The 13,443-nt window shown below is 47.0% G+C and overlaps 1 protein-coding gene across 1 annotated transcript in view; it reads right to left on the reverse strand.

Moving 5' to 3' along the window:
- Nucleotides 1-13,092, reverse strand: part of LOC137570506 (G-protein coupled receptor 35-like) — a 93,069-nt gene extending 79,977 nt beyond the window's left edge. The window contains exon 1 of the mRNA XM_068279182.1: nucleotides 13,020-13,092. The gene's annotated coding sequence lies outside the window, so the exon portion shown is untranslated. The remainder of the gene's footprint in view (nucleotides 1-13,019) is intronic.
- Nucleotides 13,093-13,443: the final 351 nt, after the last annotated feature.

Raw genomic sequence — 13,443 nt, forward strand, 5'->3', positions numbered from 1 at the left:
ATAATGCTATGGGGGATTTTTTAAAAAAAATCACATCCCTCATGTGGCATCACACACACACATAGCAATACATTAGCAAGAGCTTTTCAATTCACAAGCACTTAGAAAAGAGCTGCTAGTGGGTCCCAGGCCTTACACTGATGCATCATGTGAGTATCTTGTCGCTCACATTATTGCATATCTTTTGTCTTAAGAAGGCAAATTTATATTCAGCATACATTTTTAGTTGCTTAGAGCAGAGAGAAAGTTGTGACTTTAGTTGCACTCTAAACATCATGTTCATGTACTAAATTTTAGTAAAGTCCTATTATATATAAGAGTATGACTACAGACACAATTTTTTATCTCACCAGCTTTATTATCACTTTAGGTTTCCTTTAAACATAGCATAAGGTGGTATATGGTTCAAAGGACTTCAATTTGGAGCCCAGTGTTGAACTTTGAGTTCATAAAAAGGACTATGTGAGTATTGTACGTGATTTCAGACACAAGGTATGTTTAGAACTATATAAACTCATATAAAAATACATTTTCCGCTTTACATCAAGGGACCTGTCTTCTTGCAAGAACAGCACTTGAGAGTTATAAGCTTTTTAAACAATCTCATAAACCAAGCTTTATTAAAGAGTCATAACGAATAGCGAAAAACTGTAAACTTTAAAATACATATACAGGATCTTTTCAAAAAATGTGCATATTGTGATAAAGTTCATTATTTTCTGTAATGTACTGATAAACATTAGACTTTCATATATTTTAGATTCATTACACACAATTGAAGTACCGTATATACTCGGATACAAGTCGACCCCGTGTATAAGTCGACCCCCCAAATTTGACACTCAAAAGGTGGATTTTTTCAATTATTCAAGTATAAGTCTATATGTAATTATATGTAAGGTAGCCAGGTATGTGCCTCCAGTATAGGTAGCCAGTATTGTTACCCCCAGTATAGGCTAGGCAGGTAGGTGCGTCTAGTGTATGTAGCAAGGTATAGTTGCCCCCAGTCAGGGCCGGATTTGTACTTTTTACCGCCCAAGGCCAATTATACCGTCTGTATGGTTGTTATCTCCGTGTGCCCCAATGAGAATTCTACTTACATCATTGGATGTCACAGACAATAACTATTTCAGTAATACTTGTATAGATTATAAGTTATATTTTCCTTAAGAACTTTTACGTTACGTTTGCCATCTCCTTAATGATGGACCCATTTTGCCACCATGTCAGTTAGGCCGAAGTATACCTGCAGGATAGAGCTTACAGGTCTTGCAGGGACGACACAAGTACACAGGACAGAGAGTTCAAAGGTTAACGCTGTCCTTGTAGATAGGAATGGCTGCATGGAACAGCTTTACTGTCCCTCACTGAGCCGCCCCTACATTTCTGGTGCCCTAGGCCATGGCCTATGTGGCCTTGCCAGAAATCCGGCCCTGCCCCCAGTATAGGTAGGTGGCCAGTATAGTTTCCCCCAGCATAGGTAGGCAGCCAGGTATAGTTGTCCCCAGTATAGGAAGGTAGCCAGTATAGCTGCCCCTAGCATAGGTAGGTAGCCAGTATAGTTGCCCCTAGCATAGGTAGGTAGCCAGTATAGTTGCCCCTAGCATAGGTAGGTAGCCAGTATATATGCCCCAGCATTGATAGGCAGCCAGGCATAGTTGTCCCCAGTATAGGAAGGTAGCCAGTATAGTTGCCCTTGGCATACGTAAGTAGCCAGTATAGATGCCGCAGCATTGATAGGCAGCCAGGTATAGTTGCCCCCAGTATAGGAAGGTAACCAGTACAGTTGCCCCCATGTATAGGCTGCAGCGATGGGGAGAGCGGGCATGGAGGCAAACATCTCACCTATCTTCCATCTACTTCCTCTCCCAGGCATCCCATGCGCTGATACCAGCATCTCCTGTGATGACATCATCACAGGAGAGACGCTGGTATCAACACAAGGGGATGCGTGGTAGGTGGAAGATAGAGGCTGTGGTGCGATGTTTGCCTCCATGCTGCCCGCTCTCCCTGCCGCTGCAGCTGTCCGTTACCACATCCACCACTGGGCGCAGTCTGCTCTCTTCTCCTCGCTTCTCCTCCACTCGCGCTGTAACTTCCGCTCCCGATGTCATGTGACATCGGGAGCTGGACCATCTCTGAAGGGGGTAGACGCGAGTGAGGTAGAAGAGAGGAAGAGAGGGGACACTGCGCCCAGCGATGGATGGTGAGTATCCCCTCCACACACACACCCCACATCCATACCCTTTGGGTCAGTCCTAAATTTTGCGACTTATAGCTGAGTATATACGGTAGTTCAAGCCTTTTTATTGTTTTAATATTGATGATTTTGGCATACAGCTCATGAAAGCTCCATAAAGCTTTTCTCCATAAAGCTTTTCAGCAGATGGAAGCATGAACCCACTTTTGAACCTGAAACAGCGACAGAGGCACCTGACCTGGGCTACAGAGAAGCAGCACTGGACTGTTGCTCAGTGGTCCAAAGTACTTTTTTCGGATGAAAGCAACTTTTACATGTCATTCGGAAATCAAAGTGCCAGAGTCTGGAGGAAGACTGGGGAGAGGGAAATGCCAAAATGCACGAAGTCCAGTGTCAAGTACCCACAGTCAGTGATGGTCTGGGGTGCCATGTCAGCTGCTGGTGTTGGTCCACTGTGTTTTATCAAGGGCAGGGTCAATGCAGCTAGCTATCAGGAGATTTTGGAGCACTTCATGCTTCCATCTGCTGAAAAGCTTTATGGAGATGAAGATTTCATTTTTCAGCACGACCTAGCATCTGCTCACAGTGCCAAAACCACTGGTAAATGGTTTACTGACCATGGTATTACTGTGCTCCATTGGCCTGCCAACTCTCCTGACCTGAACCCCATAGAGAATATGTGGGATATTGTGAAGAGAAAGTTGAGAGACACAAGCCACTCTGGATGAGCTTAAAGCTGCTATCGAAGCATCCTGGGCCTCCATAACACCTGAGCAGTGCCACAGGCTGATTGCCTCCATGCCACGCCGCATTGAAGCAGTCATTTCTGCAAAAGGATTCCCGACCAAGTATTGAGTGCATAACTGAACATAATTATTTGAAGGTTGACTTTTTTTTTGTTTCAAAAACACTTTTCTTTTATTGGTCGGATGAAATATGCTAATTTTTTGAGATAGGAATTTTGGGTTTTCATCAGCTGTATGCCCAAATCATCAATATTAAAACAATAAAAAGTCTGGAACTACTTCAGTTGTGTGTAATGAATCTAAAATATATGAAAGTCTAATGTTTATCAGTACATTACAGAAAATAATGAACTTTATCACAATATGCTAATTTTTTGAGAAGATCCTGTATATATACACACATAAATGAAATACAGTGTGAGAATACACTGCAAATATTTGCCTTCCGATGTAGCTTACATACTTCCAGTAAGGATGGTATTGTAGGGGTATATTTGCAAAGAGAGAGAGCAAGTAAAGTTTATCTGGCTTTATGCAGTCTACATACTGTGTTAAGTAAATAGCATAGCTTGTGTTTTACACTCATTTCCTACTTTGCTTATTATACACGCAATGTAGGCATTGCTTATATTAAAGAAAATCTGTATTGTTAAAATCGCACAAAAGTAAACATACCAGTGTGTTAGGGGACATCTCCTATTACCCTCTGTCACAATTTCGCCGCTCCTCGCCGCATTAAAAGTGGTTAAAAACAGTTTTAAAAAGTTTGTTTATAAACAAACAAAATGGCCACCAAAACAGGAAGTAGGTTGATGTACAGTATGTCCACACATAGAAAATACATCCATACACAAGCAGGCTGTATACACCCTTCCTTTTGAATCTCAAGAGATCATTTGTGTGTTTCTTTCCCCCTGTTCTCATGCACTGAAGTTTCAGGCTGCTTGTTTCTTCCTGCAAACAGCTTTGCCCTTGTCTGTAATTCTTCAGTATGTGAAAGCTCAGCCAGCTCAGAGGACGATTTATCCAGCTTGTAAAAGATAAGAGAGAAGATAGAAGCTGCTCTAATCCTAAATAACACACAGGCAGTGTGCAGAGAGGGGCCTGGAGGGGGAGATGCATCACAGAACCACAACACTGAAGAACTTGGCAGCCTTCCAGACACAGGCCGACAAGTCTGACAGGGGAAAGATACATTGATTTATTACAGAGACAGTGATAGTATAAAAGGGCTGCAGTAAGCCAGAACACATTAGAATAGCTTTTGGAACTTGTAAGATGATAAAAAACAGGATGCAATTTTTGTTACGGAGTCTCTTTAATGAGAGTTAATAAAATTACATAAAGCATTATGTAAATTGCATAAGGGCCTAAAAATCTTTACGTGACCTTCCTGCACATTTACATTTTCTTAGCAGTTTCAACAGAATTACTTTTAAACTGCAGTATAGTAAATCAACCACAAGATGTCACTGTCTGTAAAATGAAGTGATGATCTTTATGGTATTGTTTTTTTCCTGTATTCATTCTGCGTGTTCCTCCCTGTTCTAAAGAAGCTTCATTTCCTGATGGTGGTGCATGTTTTATCTCTGCATGCTTCTCTTCAGTAAAGAGTTCTAACGTGTTATACTGGGTGCCTATCTGTTTGTACAGACCACTCTGTTCGGGCTGGTGCACACCAGAGCGGTTCTGGAGCGTTTTTAAAAACGCTAGTTGTTTGAAAACTGCTTGGGTAATGTATTTCAATGAGCTGGTGCACACCAGAGCGGTTCATTTTTTCCACAAACGCATACTTGGGGCTGCAGCATTGTTTAGATTTCTGAAGTCTTTCTGCCTCAATGTATAGGAAAGTGGAAAAACGCTCTGAAAAACGCTAGATCAGAGCCGTTTTCCAGAAGTTTTTGTTACAGAAGCTGTTCATTAACAGCTTTACTGTAACAAAATATGACGTGCTACACAAAAAGGCTCCAAAAAATGCTAGGCATGTTTAGAAAACCTCTCTAAACATGCCTAAAATCGCTCTGAAAATCTGCTTCAAAAACCTCTAGTGTTTTGCAGATCTGCTAGAGGTTTTTGGTGTGCACTGGCCCTTCCATCAAATTTTACCAGTGAATAGACCCCATAATTTGGTGGTTCAGAACCACTTTTGGACCACTACATTTCCTGCAGGGAAAGTCTCAGTATTTCCTTTATTCTCAAAACGGATCCCTGTACTACCAGAATAGTGGCCAACTGCCAACTTTGTATTAGTCTGTGCCAGGTTGAGTGCTTTTTGAAACACATAAAGGAAACCTTGAAAATCCCCACCTTGAAAATCCCCCATGGTCAGATGGACTATTCCAAAACCTGTTGGTAAGAGGTTCAGAGTCATTAGATTAAAAATATTTAGCAATAGAAGATTGTAGAATGTGCAGCACTCCCTCTATATTATACAGTACTAGTAGACCTAAGCCCGTTTAACCACTTGAGGACCCACCCTTTACCCCCTCTTAAGGACCAGCGCTGTTTGTTTGGATCTGTGCTGGGTGGGCTCTGCAGCCCCCAGCACAGATCCGCGGCCACACAGAGCGATCAGATCGCCCCCCTTTTTTTCCCCCTATGGGGATGATGTGCAGGGGGGGGTCTGATCGCTCCTACCTGCAGGCATGTTGCGGGGGGGGCACCTCAAAGCCCCCCTCCGCGGCGACATTCTCCCCCCTCCCTCTCCTACCTGCTCCCCCGGGAGATCTGGGCTGCACAGGACGCTATCCGTCCTATGCAGCCAGTGACAGGACGTCCCCTGTCACATGGCGGCGATCCCCGGCCGCTGATTGGCCGGGGATCGCCGATCTGCCTTACGGCGCTGCTGCGCAGCAGCGCCGTACAAATGTAAACAAAGCGGATTATTTCCGCTTGTGATTACATTTAGCCTATTCACGGAGCCCCCCGCCGTGAATTGACAGGAAGCAGCCGCTCGCACGAGCGGCTGCTTCCTGATTAATCAGCCTGCAGCTGGCGACGCAGTACTGCGTCGCTGGTCCTGCAGCTGCCACTTTGCCGACGCACGGTATAAGCGTGCGGTCGGCAAGTGGTTAAAAACAGGCTCTAGGTCTGTGTTTAAACCCCCTCCCCTCTCCTCTCCTCCCATCTCCTCTCCTCCCCTCCCCTCCCCTCTCCTCCCCTCCCCTCTCCTCTCCTCTCCTCCCCTCTCCTCCCCTCCCCTTTCCTCTCATCTCCTCTCCTCCCCTCTCCTCCCTCCCCTCTCCTCCCATCTCCTCTCCTCCCCTCCCCTCCCCTCTCCTCCCCTCTCCTCCCCTCCCCTCTCCTCCCCCTCCCCTCCCCTCTCCTCCCCTCCCCTCTCCTCCCCTCCCCTCCCCTCTCCTCCCCTCCCCTCTCCTCTCCTCCCCTCTCCTCCCCTCCCCTCCCCTCTCCTCCCCTCTCCTCCCCTCTCCTCCCTCTCCTCCCCTCCCCTCCCCTCTCCTCTCCTCCCCTCTCCTCCCCTCTCCTCCCCTCCCCTCTCCTCCCCTCTCCTCCCCTCCCCTCTCCTCCCTCTCCTCTCCTCCCCTCCCCTCCCCTCCCCTCTCCTCCCCTCTCCTCCCCTCCCCTCTCCTCTCCTCCCCTCCCCTCTCCTCCCCTCTCCTCTCCTCCCCTCTCCTCTCCTCCCCTCTCCTCCCCTCCCCTCTGCTCCCCTCTCCTCCCTCCCCTCTCCTCCCCTCCCCTCTCCTCTCCTCCCCTCCCCTCTCCTCTCCTCCCCTCTCCTCTCCTCCCCTCTCCTCCCCTCCCCTCTCCTCCCCTTCCCTCCCCTCTCCTCCCCTCCCCTCTCCTCCCCTCCCCTCCCCTCCCCTCTCCTCCCCTCCCCTCTCCTCCCTCTCCTCTCCTCCCCTCCCCCTCTCCTCCCCTCCCCTCCCTCTCCTCCCCTCTCCTCCCCTCCCATTTCCTCTCCTCCCCTCCCCTCTCCTCTCCTCCCCTCTCCTCTCCTCCCCTCTCCTCCCCTCCCCTCTGCTCCCCTCTCCTCCCCTCCCCTCTCCTCCCCTCCCCTCTCCTCTCCTCCCCTCCCCTCTCCTCTCCTCTCCTCCCCTCTCCTCCCCTCTCCTCCCCTTCCCTTCCCTCCCCTCCCCTCTCCTTCCCTCCCCTCTCCTCTCCTCCCCTCTCCCCCCCTCCCCTCCCCTCTCCTCCCCTCTCCTCCCCTCTCCTCCCCTCCCCTCCCCTCTCCTCTCCTCCTCTCTCCTCCCCTCTCCTCCCCTCTCCTCCCCTCTCCTCTCCTCCCCTCTCCTCCCCTCCCCTCTCCTCTCCTCCCCTCCCCTCTCCTCCCCTCCCCTCCCCTCTCCTCCCCTCTCCTCCCCTCCCCTCTCCTCCCCTCCCCTCTCCTCTCCTCCCCTCTCCTCTCCTCCCCTCTCCTCCCCTCTCCTCCCCTCCCCTCTCCTCCCCTCCCCTCTCCTCCCCTCCCCTCTCCTCTCCTCCCCTCCCCTCTCCTCCCCTCCCCTCTCCTCCCCTTCCCTCCCCTCTCCTCCCCTCTCCTCTCCTCCCCTCCCCTCCCCTCCCCTCTCCTCCCCTCTCCTCCCCTCCCCTCTCCTCCCCTCTCCTCCCCTCTCCTCCCCTCCCCTCTCCTCCCCTCCCCTCTCCTCCCCTCTCTTCTCCTCCCCTCTCCTCTCACCCTCCTGGGACTGCCGCCACCGACGCACAGTCACCACGCATGAACACATGCCCACCACGTACACTGCACACCCGCCGTGTGTGCGCTCACTGCACACCCAGCCGTGCGGCCCCCTGCCTGTCCTGCTCCCGTCCAACGGCTGTCCCTGCGGCACATGCGCAGTAGCACGCAGGGACAGACACACGGGCATGGGACGCAGAGACATTAGGGTTTTATTATAGAGGATTTAGGAAGAAAGTGTAAAAAACACACTCTCACCACCGCTGCAGCGATTCAGCATTTAGATGCTCTTTACTTGTGGTCCATGTAAATTGTTTCTGAAGGAAGAGATATCAGCAACTTCTCTAACCATCTCCTTCCTTCTTCCTAGTGCCGCCTCCACCTTTGACGTAATCACAGGGCTCAGCTTCTCACTTTTTCCCTCCACCTAGCGCGTCATTGGCTGGGTGGGCGGTCGTGGCAGACTCTCACATTCTTTCGCTCAGCCCAGCCTAGCACATCATCAGCTGGGTGGGGGCGGCAGACTCCGCCCACAGGCTCTTATCTCTCTTTTTGCCCACCGGCTCTCACTCTCTCTTGCTCCTAGCCTAGCATGTCATCAGCTAGGTGAGCAGTGCCATGGAAGGCCTGTCAGTCAAGAGTTTGGCCAGGCAGTGACAGACAGTACCACTACCTACTACGAGCCAGGCATCCAGGCTAAGGCCACCCCGCCTCCTTCACAAGTCTGCACAATGCACATCAGATCACTCTGACACCCTGTGTGTGCCTCATTCTGTGTAAGTGCAAGATGATGTGTGCTGTGGGCACTGTGCATTTGAGCTGAGGTGACTGTGAGCTGGACTGTGTGATATACTAAAGCTTGATTTGAAGAAAATCGTGAATCAAATTGAAATTGCAATTTCTGACAGAAATCATGTAATTCAATCTTTTCCCAAAATCGTTCAGGCCTACCGCCCTGTACTGTGCAGAAGCGAGTTCCCGCTCTTACGCACTTGCGTATGTGCAGCAGAGGCGGGACAAGGTCCTCCAGCACCCAAGGCTGAGACACCAAAGTGCGCCCCTCCATCCATGCCACCCCAGCCGTCACACACTGATTGATATTAGACTAAGAGGTGCCACAGGGCCCACAACCTCCCCAACACCTTAATATCTAGTTATCTGGCTTGCAGTCACTGCTATGTATCCCCTTTTCTTATTTATTTCTGCTTAAAACACAATTAGGAATGACAGCTGAATGAATTGTGTGCCCCCTCCTACACTGCGCCCTGAGGCTGGAGCCTCTCCAGCCTATGCCTCTGCCCGGCCCTGATGTGCAGTACAGAGCCGCGAGTCTTCAGGAGCCTGAGTGCTTCCATAGGCTGCCTAAGTCTCCCGCAGCAGGAGATTCAAACGGAGGAGCCTGCAGGGGGATGCAGACACTGTGAGCAGAATGGGAAGGCTCTATAGGAGCCAGAGCCTTCCCTATCCTTCGGTGATTATCTGTTTTTTTATTTTTAACCACTTTGAAACCCTTGCTACGCTTATCTACTCCCCACAGAACTTTACCTGGGGCTCAGGGGAGTAGATAGGCGTACTTGTGGTAAACAGTGTGCTGTATGCCCAATAAGCTATCTGATTATGTATATAGGGTATCATTTTAACCGTGACAAGTGAGAGAATAGATTTTGTGGTGTTTGACAACTGAGGGATAAGTCATGTGATTTTTTTTACCGGAAAACTGAATGAAAAGCAATAAAACTGTTATTTTCATGTACTCTATACCCCCAAATAAATACTTGTAAAAACAACAAAAGTGACAGCATTGAAAAGAGAATACATAGTTACCCTAGGGACTTAGCTTTTAAAATATGTATGCCATGAGAGTGTATTACTGTTAATCATGAAGAAAAGGGCTTTTAATTACTGATAGAGTACAATGAGAAAACAAAAAACACAAACCAGAAACTAATATATTTTCGCCATACATTGTACTAGGAACATTATTTAAATGTTGAGATAACCAGGACAAATTAGCAAATACAATGTGTGTGTTTTACCTATGGTATCATTGTTTATTTGAAAACTATAGTGGATGGAAATGGAGAAATAGTGTATTTTTTCTTTTTTTTCTCATTTTTCCCTTTAAAATGCACAGATAATAACATAATTACTAAAAGCAAATATCACCCTCACAAAGCATAATTTGTGGCAAAAAAAACAAGATATAGATCATTTACATCTGATGAGTAGCAATAAAGTTATTGGTGAATGAATGGGAGGAGCGCTGAAATGTGAAAATTGCTCTGGTTTTTAAGCAAAAAACCCTGTGGTGCTGAAGTGGTTAAAATTGCTTCTGACTAGCCTAAAGATTTTGTTGAGCATTTGATTTGGTTTGGTCTTGGATAAATTCCCTTTTCATACATTTATTGAAAACCTCCGTTTTTTCCATACCACCATACAGCATGACGCCGAGCAACACTGTACTAACACCACCTGTATAAATATGCTGATGTAAGGGAGTTGCAGCTTGGGATGGAATTCTTGTACAATAGAAAACTTAGCCCTCAGCTGAAGTGTATGCTGAGGCAGGTTAGAGATTCCTCTTACAGCAATGAGCTATATAGTCGCTGCACAGCCTTCATCATTGTGTTTAATAGAATATAATGAACTTTGGACTGACTACATGAAGGCAATAGGGAAATAAACACATAAGGTAGGTGTTGGCTCTGTGATTGCAGGCATACAAATAAGGCACAGTTAGCTATTTTACATAAAGGTTAGCAAGAGTCAAGTCTTTGACCTGGTTTTCTACACCCAGCTACATAACACAGGAATATTTCCAATGCATTCTCAGGATCTGATTAGTTCTAATCGCAGGAATCTATAAATCCCAACCATACATTTACTAAGCAAAAGTGGGCATTATTATGGGCAGAGCAGGGTGATCAAGAGCTGTAAGATGCCCTGACTACCTACCACCCCTCTCACCCTCCGATACAGAAGCCCACCCTCCAGATCAGGTGGTTTCGTGGTCACACTTGTTTTGGGTTTAGAGCTCAAGATGGTCTCATTTATAATGAACAGGATATTGATGGTCACTAGGGATGAGCTTCTGATTTCCGACTCGTTTCCGATTGTAAATTGCCTTGTGACAGTGGAAAAAGGTATGCAGAAAGAAACTGGAATCCTGCAGAAATGCCGCATTGCCACAACTCAAAATTTTGAGCCAATAACAAAATTCGGAAATTTTGAGCCAATAACAAAATTCGGAAGCCTTGAACCAAATTAAAGAAATGCAGGTTTTTTTCTGCAGAAATCGGACTACCACGGTCATTTTAGGCCAATTCGAAGATTTTGGAAATATTAGGCCAATCACAGCAGCTGAGCTTGGCTTTACTCCCAGGGAATATTTACTTTACTTCCAGGGAATATTTGCTCTGGTATACAACTCCACACAATTCTTGCTTATTACCTCCCCAATTTGGGGAAAGGGGACAGAGGTAGCAGTGGGCTATAAAATAGGCAGGACTAAGATGCATTTCTAGGTAGCAATGCCATAAAAATGTTTCAGCCAATCCAGCTTTCTTCAGATGTGCCCAGGGCCCATTCTAGACTTTTTCCCATTTGAAGCAATAAATTGTGAGGAGCCCCCGTGCTTCAACTTGTGTTTGCAAAGCCGGACCAGAGAGGAGAAAAACATCAGGCTGTGCATTGCAGGCACTGGTACAGTACTATGCTTACCTCCCTCTGCTTCCTCAAAGACAGCATCTCCTCCCTGCTGGCCCGCAGGATCTGATCCCCAGGATGCTGGGTATGTGCTGCATCACTCACCCGATCTAAGCAGATTAGCGACGGGATCACCACCCACGCCCTGCTTCCTCTCTGACTACAGCGGACGCCTCACGTGACCCGGCAGCACTCACACTTAGAAGCCCATCGACCTGTATGATGAAAAGCTATTTCTCACAAGTCACAACCGTAAGTTCTAGCATTCTAGAGCAGTACTGGCCATTGACGTTGATTGTGGCTGCATACCACTGTTTTCTAAGGTGCAGCAGCAAAAGGGGATAATAGTTGTTTAAAACATACTCCACCATCCTTTACTATTTTTAATGGAAAGTGTGTTTTTCAAAGGGACAGTCTCCACGGGCTGTTAGAAAGTGGTGATGAGGTCTGCTCTCTATCTTATAAGTTTGATGAAATGCACTAAAGTACTGTTAATTAATGGGGCACATAACCAGCGCACAGGCACGAGTACTGTCACTCGCAGAGATCGCAACTCAACCCCTCGCTGGACAGTTTAGACCACTGAGTGCTGTACAGACACCTCCTTAGCCTAGAGAGGGAAGGTGGGAGAACAACATCCGGTGGATGAGGTCAAGAGGAGAACAATGCGCTCAGGGTGGGCGGGGCTTTGGACATTGTTTAAGATCTGGCATGCTGGTTCTTTTGGCGATGTCAGGAATAGGGATGTCGCGAACCTCCGATTTTCAGTGCGCGAACTTTCGCAAACCGCAATAGACTTCAATAAGGAGGCAAACTTTAAATTTTAGAAAAATTTCTACCGGCTGGAAAAATTATAGAAAACATGTTTCAAGGGTTCTAATACCTGGAGGAAGACATACTTGAGTGAAATACACATCAAAAGTCCCAGGCAAACATCTAGATTTCACATAAACCCCTATTTTAGGGTCACAAATCTCATGCAATGTTCAATTACAGGCCTACACTGCTTTACAACATCAGACAGTGTATCCCTCTCGCCCTCCTCCCGGAGGGAGGAGGGTCTCATCTTCCAGGGAATTGTAGAATTTCAAAAGCCAGCTTATATACCTTGGCCAGGAATTGAACCCAGGTCTGAGTGCTTGGTAGATAGCTCTCTTAACCGCTATACCACCACCAACACTACATGCTGAAGCCAGCCTAGCATGTACCATTCTGATATATCCAAGAGAAAAATGAGCTTGCTTAAAGATTTGTAGGCTTTCTAATTAATAAGTGTAGGCAGACTAGTGAGTAAAACGGCACAAGGACCTTGCCTTGTATAGGAGAGGGGGGGGGGGGGCTCTAGGAGTGAGTGCAGTCTGATTGGCAACAATGTGCCTGCTGACTGTGATGTAGAGGGTCGAAGTTCACCTGGAACCGTTCGCCGGCGAACCGTTCGGGACATCTCTAGTCAGGACTGAGACAATTGTTAATGGCCAGCATTTATGCATAGCTTTAGTGGGAATTGGCAGGGATTTTAAAAACCGTCAATCTTTTTACCTGGTTACCACTTTTATCAATGTAGCTATCTGAAAAGTGCTGTTATTTCTGAAGCAGCCTGCTCATTCCTTTATACACAGGCCTCAATGTTTTCTTGTAGTTCCCATTCATCAGACACAATAATGATTTTAACCCTTCTTACCTGATGATATTGTTCTTTGCTTTACCTTTCTATAAGCTTGTTGTAGCAGCTTACCTTAAAATGCTGAAATGACTTATTTGTAGTTCTCAGAAGCAATGGAGTCGTTAGGAAGTAAAAATTTCTTATCAGGAGAAATGTCCGTCTTTGTCTGTGATGTGCAGGTGAATCATTCCGCTGGTAATAAAGACATGAAAATAGAAAGTAAGATTACACAGCACTCCTCCTCCGTTTCCTTTAAAAAGCAGCAAACTATGGACTATGACTTTCCCAACAACCTGTAGAATACTGTAATAAAAATATACAGCAGTAAAGTTGGAACTGTTCTCAAGGGGAGGTTTCATGAAATATTATCCTGAAGGTAATATTTTAGTTTCCTGCATACAGTGTCAGTTGCTTGCACTTTCATTATTTATTTTACTGCCTTTTTTTCTTTAAAGAACTCCTCCTGCCAAAGCCAGAGTCTCAGATCATATCTGTG

The sequence above is a fragment of the Hyperolius riggenbachi genome, chromosome 4 (genome assembly GCF_040937935.1).
Source record: "Hyperolius riggenbachi isolate aHypRig1 chromosome 4, aHypRig1.pri, whole genome shotgun sequence".
NCBI classification, from domain to species: Eukaryota; Metazoa; Chordata; class Amphibia; order Anura; family Hyperoliidae; genus Hyperolius; species Hyperolius riggenbachi.